Here is a 6,300-nt window from a genome sequence, read left to right as displayed (position 1 = left end):
ATAAATGGAAAGATATTCCATGCTCATGGATTGGAAGAATTAATATTATTAAAATGCCCATACTACCCAAAGCAATATACAGATTCAATGCAATCCCTGTCAAAATTCCAATGCCATTTTTCACAGAACTAGAACAAAAAAATCTTAAAATTTGTGTGGAATCATAAAAGACCCCAAATAGCCAAAGCAATCCTGAAAAAAAAGAGCAAGGCTGGAGGCATCATGCCACCTGATTTCAAAGTATTACAAAGGTATAGTAATTAAAACAGTATGGTATTGACATAAAAGCAGACACATAGATCAATGGAACAGAATAAACCCATGCATATATGGTCAATTAATTTATGACAAGGAGCCAAGAATAAACAATGGGCAAAGGAGAGTCTTTTCAATGTGTGGTATTGGGAAAAATTGGACAGCCACAAGCAAAAGAATGAAACTGGAATACTATCTTATATACTATATACAAAAACTAACTCAAAATGGATTAAAGACTTACAGAATGTAAGACCTGAAACCATAAAACTCCTAGTAGGAAACATAGGCAATAAACTCCTTGACATAGGTCTTGTTGATGATTTTTGAATCTGACACTGAAAGCAAAAGCAGCAAAAGCAACAAAAGCAAAAATAAACAAGTGGGACTACATCAAACTAAAAAGCTCTGCACAGCAAAGGAAACTATCAACAAAATGAAAAGGCAACCTACTGAGAGAAAATATTTGCAAATCATGTATCTGATAAGGGACTAGTGTGCAAAATATATAAAGAACTCATACAACTCAAGCAAACAAAAACAAAAACAATTTAAAAAATAGCAGAAAAAATGAACAGACTTTTTTCCATAGAAGACATACAGATAGCCAACAGGTACATGAAAAGATGCTCAATGTCATTAATCATCAAGGAAATGCAAATCAAAACCACAATGAGATACAACTTCGTACTTGTTAGAATGGATATTATAAAAAAGACTAGAAGTAACAAGTGTTGGCGAGGATGTGAGAAGAAGGGAACCATTGTGTATTGCTGGTGGAAATGTAAATTGGTGCAGCTACTATGGAAAACACTATCTCAAAAATTAAAAATATGACTACTATATGATCCAGCAATTCTACTGCTGGTCATTTATTTAAAGAACACCAAAACACTACTTCAGAAAGATACATGTAGCCTCATGTTCATTGAAGCATTATTTACAATAGCTCAGATATAGAAGCAACTTAAGTGTCCATCAATGGATGAATGAGTAAAGAAGAGGTGGTGTGTGTATACACACACACACACACACACACACACACACACACACACAGTGGAATATTACTCAGCCATAAAATACAATGAAATCATGCTATTTGCAACAACATGGATGGAACTCAAAGACCTTATGCTAAGTGAAATAAGTCAGATAGAGAAAGACACATACTATTTATGTGTGTGTGTGAGTGCATAAAAAAGAATAAACCTAAAACTAAGTTTATAGGTCCAAAAACAGAGTAGTGGTTGCCAGAGCTGGGGATGGGGGTGGGATAAATGAAAGAACTGTTTGTTTGTTTTTAGTTTAAATAAGTTGACTAAAAAATAAAATTAGGGCTTCCCTGGTGGCGCAGTGGTTGAGAATCTGCCTGCCAATGCAGGGAACACGGGTTCGAGCCCTGGTCTGGGAAGATCCCACATTCCGTGGAGCAACTAGGCCCATGAGCCACAACTACTGAGCCTGTGCATCTGGAGCCCATGCTCCGCAACAAGAGAGGCCGCGATAGTGAGAGGCCCGCGCACCACGATGAAGAGTGGCCCCCGCTTGCCACAACTAGAGAAAGCCCTCGCACAGAAACGAAGACCCAACACAGCCAAAAATAAATAAATAAATAAATAAAATTTTAAAAAAATAAAAAAAATAAAGAACCAGCTTAACAACTAATGCTTCCATAAAATACACAATTGGAGAGATTTTAAAAAAATAAATTAATTAAATTAAATTAAAATATAATTTATTTTTTAGGAAAAAAACTGGGCTTGGATATTGAGCATATCACTAAAGTTATATTTGCCTAAAGAACTGAGGCCTTCTTCCATGTTCCAGTCTTCCTGTTAAATACGTGGATTTCTGTGTGGTCCTAGAGAGGCAGATGGATGTTGCCAAAATGACTGGGTTTGGATCTCTTACCAGCCAAACAAGGAGAGGCTTGGAGTCAGATGCAATTTGATTTAACGACAAGAAAGATAATGTGACATTTCTTGCTCATGTACTTAGAAACTGAAAATTATAATGGCTGCAAGTATTGAGCAATAAAAATTCCTTTGAAGATTAACTATAAACATAACTCTGAATAATTAAATTAGAATTACTTTCCTCTGCTACAAACATCAAAAGGCAGAGTTCAAACTATATATATCAAATAAACATATATGTTCCAATAGAATGAAAGTAGTGTTCTGTTAGAATGCATCCTCGTAGGTAAAAACTCTCTAGGACTCTTCAATGCACAGAAAAATTTAAATCTCTCAAATTTGTTTTTACAAACTCAAGGGGTGAGACCTAACATAAAAAAAATACAGCATTCTTTAGCCCTTATCTGTGTACATCACTACACATTCAAGAGATTTGCCTCTACAAAGCTTTGTTATTTTGAGAAACAGCCCAGTGAACTTGTCACCATTCATGATGCAGTGGTGCGAAAAAAACTACTGTGTGTCAAGTATCCTAACTCTAGGCCCAGTTTCTGATTTTACATCTGTGGACTTGGTTAAATTGCTTAACTCTTGTGATTCTCAAAGCTATCCTCTGTAAGTGAAAAAGATTGTGATGAGAGGCTCCAAAGCTTCAGCCAACTCGAATTTTCTATTATAATGGTAATTTTCTCCAAATACTTTGTTTCCCTGGCCTTTAGCCAAATATCCTAAGAACTGCCATCTTAACTGCCATTCATGTATTAATGTTGAAAGTTAAAGGAGTCACTACAATGATTCTCTCATCAGCTAACACTTTTGGAATTCCCTTTTCTTATTGTCTTCAGAGTCCATCTGAGTTACACAACAGAGTGAGTCTCAATACTAGTATGTTAAACTCACATCAGTGTTTGAACCAAAGCAACATTACCCACTTTGTTTTATTCACAAGATGCCCTCCAAAAGGTTTTAGTTGTTTCAAAGAAAATCCATACTCAAAGACTCCCTTATGTTAAAATTATTCAATAAGAATATGCTGCTAGCATTGATACCAGCAACAAAGAATGAAATCTGAAAGTGTTTTAGGTGATGGCGGTGTCTTTGAAATAAACATCATCCTTTAGTCTATATATTGTATTCAATTCACTAAATATAAGGAATGTATATTTTCCTTATTTACGATTTTCTTCAAGAAATACCCTTTTCTAGAAGCATCTGTTAGGCATGTGCCCACTGCTAACCAAAGAGCCAAAATATCAAAGCGCCAGCATTCTTTTGAATTGAAAGGTCTAGAATGTTTGCTGGAAATCAGCTCAATAATGACACAATCACAATATGCATACATATTTTTTGTACATTAGCCTTTATCAATGGGAATTGTTTGCAATACTTTAATGAGACTAAAACAAGGGCATTCATTTGAACTCAATACTCAGAGGAGTCCACAGGATTTGAGGGCAGGAAAGAAAGCAGAGAAAGGTAGTAATTCCATTTTATAGTTGGGAAAACTGAAGCAGAGGCATAATTGAGTTCCAAAAGTTATGGAGGAGGTGATGTTAAATCTAGAACATAAAGAATTTTTTTTCAAGTCATAGGCAGTTTTATTGCAAAAGGACCCTGTACACATTTATCAGTTCTAGTACCTTAATAGCTACCCAGCGAGTCATTTTTTTGAAAAATATATAACTAATAAAGACATTTAAATTAACATAGCTCTAATATTGACTATGGCCTTTTTTTTCTTGTCTTTCTATCTGAGTAGAAGATCAGTGTCCCAAGACACCTTAAATAAAATCTATGTAAGAACAGTAAGCTTGTGAGGCAAATGCAGCTGCATGTTCCACTGCCCTTCCTCTCAGCCAGGAAAGATTATTGTCTGGTTGTTGTCTCAAATCCTCCCATTAAGACATTCTGGAGCCCCTTTCATGTATCAGGACCAAAATATAAGACTCCGAGAAATCAAGAGCAATCAATGTGGACTTCAGTTAGCATGTGACATCAACAGAACTGCTGAAATTTTCAATGGAAAATCCACAAAAATGTTGTACAGCAACAATACTTCTGTTAAAAAAAAAAAAAAAAGAATCGTAAGCCATTTATCTTCCATTGGATGAAAAGAAATAAAGTTAGATTAAGTCTCGCAGTAAAACTTTCTGGCTATACTTTGTACTTACTGAAGTACAAGAATATTTAGCCAATAAGATGAGTTTTTGCCCATTCCCGAAAGGAAAATTATACGAATAACTAACACAAAATAGATAATACGGGGGTGGGGTGGGGGGAATGCAGTCTGTCTTGTGAAGTGTCTATAAAATTTTTACATCTAAACAGCAAAGAAATCATATCTTTGGTTTCTTTAACCCACAGAAAATAAGTTAAGCAGTCAAATTGTAGAAACTTGTATGAATAGACAAATGTCACAAATATTTTTCTTTCTCCCCATATTTAAAAAATGTCTTTATATTTATATATTTATCTATGCACACATAGACTTACCCTAAAGTACCCATATTTTCAATCTCTGATTTAAAATTCTCACCTCATGGGGACTGCCCTGGCAGTCCAGTGGTTAAGACTTCGCCTTCCAATGCAGGGGTGAAGGTTCGATCCCTGGTTGGGGAGCTAAGATCCCACATGCCTTGGGGTCAAAAAAACAAAACATGAAACAGAAGCAATATTGTCACAAATTCAATAAGGACTTTAAAAATGGTCCACGTCAAAAAATTTTAAAAAAAATAAGTAAACTTCACAACTCTTTTTTTTAAAGACTTAAAAATTATGTCTGTATGTATGATATTGTTTGGAAAACAAATCTTTTGTAATAGTATATAACTACCTCCTGACAATATTAGCAGTCACTTCCTAAATTCTATATATTGCATTCACTTTACCAAACAGGAAATGCAAATTGCCCTTCTTTGTTATTCTTCCATTAAAGATATGCCATTTCATTGAATTAAAGACTTTTGTTGAACATAAGCCAACCATTAGAATGAGGTTATGAATACCAAATATACATACGCGTCCTACGCCATTTCATTCTTAAAAGTGTGGGAGAATAGAAGGGAATAGAAGAGACTTATGAAGCCTCCAAGTAGTTCTGTCCTTAGACAAGAGGGGACTCATACTTGACAAGGGTCCCACACTTACATAGGCCATCACATGTATTTTTGTCCCCAAATATAATTTTGCCCTGAAAAGATTGATTACCTTGCATTTAAACGTCATTTCAGCCATTCTTGGTAATGATCATATATCAGAGATTTTCTTTAGAACCAATGATGTATACAGCAAATGTCATTGGAAGTTACACTTAATATTTCCCTCTTACATCCTCATTCCCCACACTCCACCACTTTTGTATTTTAGTAATGGCTAAATTGATAATACAAATCAAGAAACTATTTGTGCTTGTGGAGATCGGTGAGAAAATGGAGAGAAAGAATTTTTTAATGATAAAAAAATGTGTACTTATACTGTAGGATTTCCTTAGTTTCATAGTTCCTTACACACTTCGGATCAAGGAGGCTACTCTGGGCTCCCCAACTACAGCTACAGCTGTCACTCCATAGAGTTAAGGCCAATACTCTGGATTCCAAGGAAAGGTGGTAGTAATAAAGGAGAACTAAAGTGCAAAACAGCTGGTAGGAAGTTAAGAAATAAAAATAATTGTTGATAGTATGTAGCTGTTATTATAAGTGTATCATAAACTGGTCATTTCAATTAACAAAAACCTTATAAACTGGATGCTATCTTTATCCGCATTTCAAAAATGTAGAAACAGGGCTTAGAGAGATTAAGCAACCTGCCCAGGATCACACAGCTATTAAATGGCTGAAGCAAGTTTGGAATCAGGCAACGTAGCCCCAGGAATTCATCCTTCTCAATGTCCACCTCCTCTCCCATCTTCTCTCAGCTGAATGCAACACATTTCTTTATTATTATTTGTCTTCCTGGGCAAGGAGAAGCCTGTCTCTATTCAGAAGAACTTCAACTCCAATATCAGCTATTTTTAATTTGATAAAATAAATTGGTATAATCTACTAGAAAGTGAATGTGCCAAGCATTGATCTAAGCGCTTGACAAGAGATAATTCCTTTTATCGACTCTGTGATGGAGGTATTTAATTATC

This window comes from Balaenoptera acutorostrata, chromosome 7 (assembly GCF_949987535.1).
Source record: "Balaenoptera acutorostrata chromosome 7, mBalAcu1.1, whole genome shotgun sequence".
In the NCBI taxonomy this organism is placed as follows: Eukaryota; Metazoa; Chordata; class Mammalia; order Artiodactyla; family Balaenopteridae; genus Balaenoptera; species Balaenoptera acutorostrata.
The sequence above is the reverse complement of the archived record's forward strand: the minus strand, read 5'-3'. Positions refer to the sequence as shown.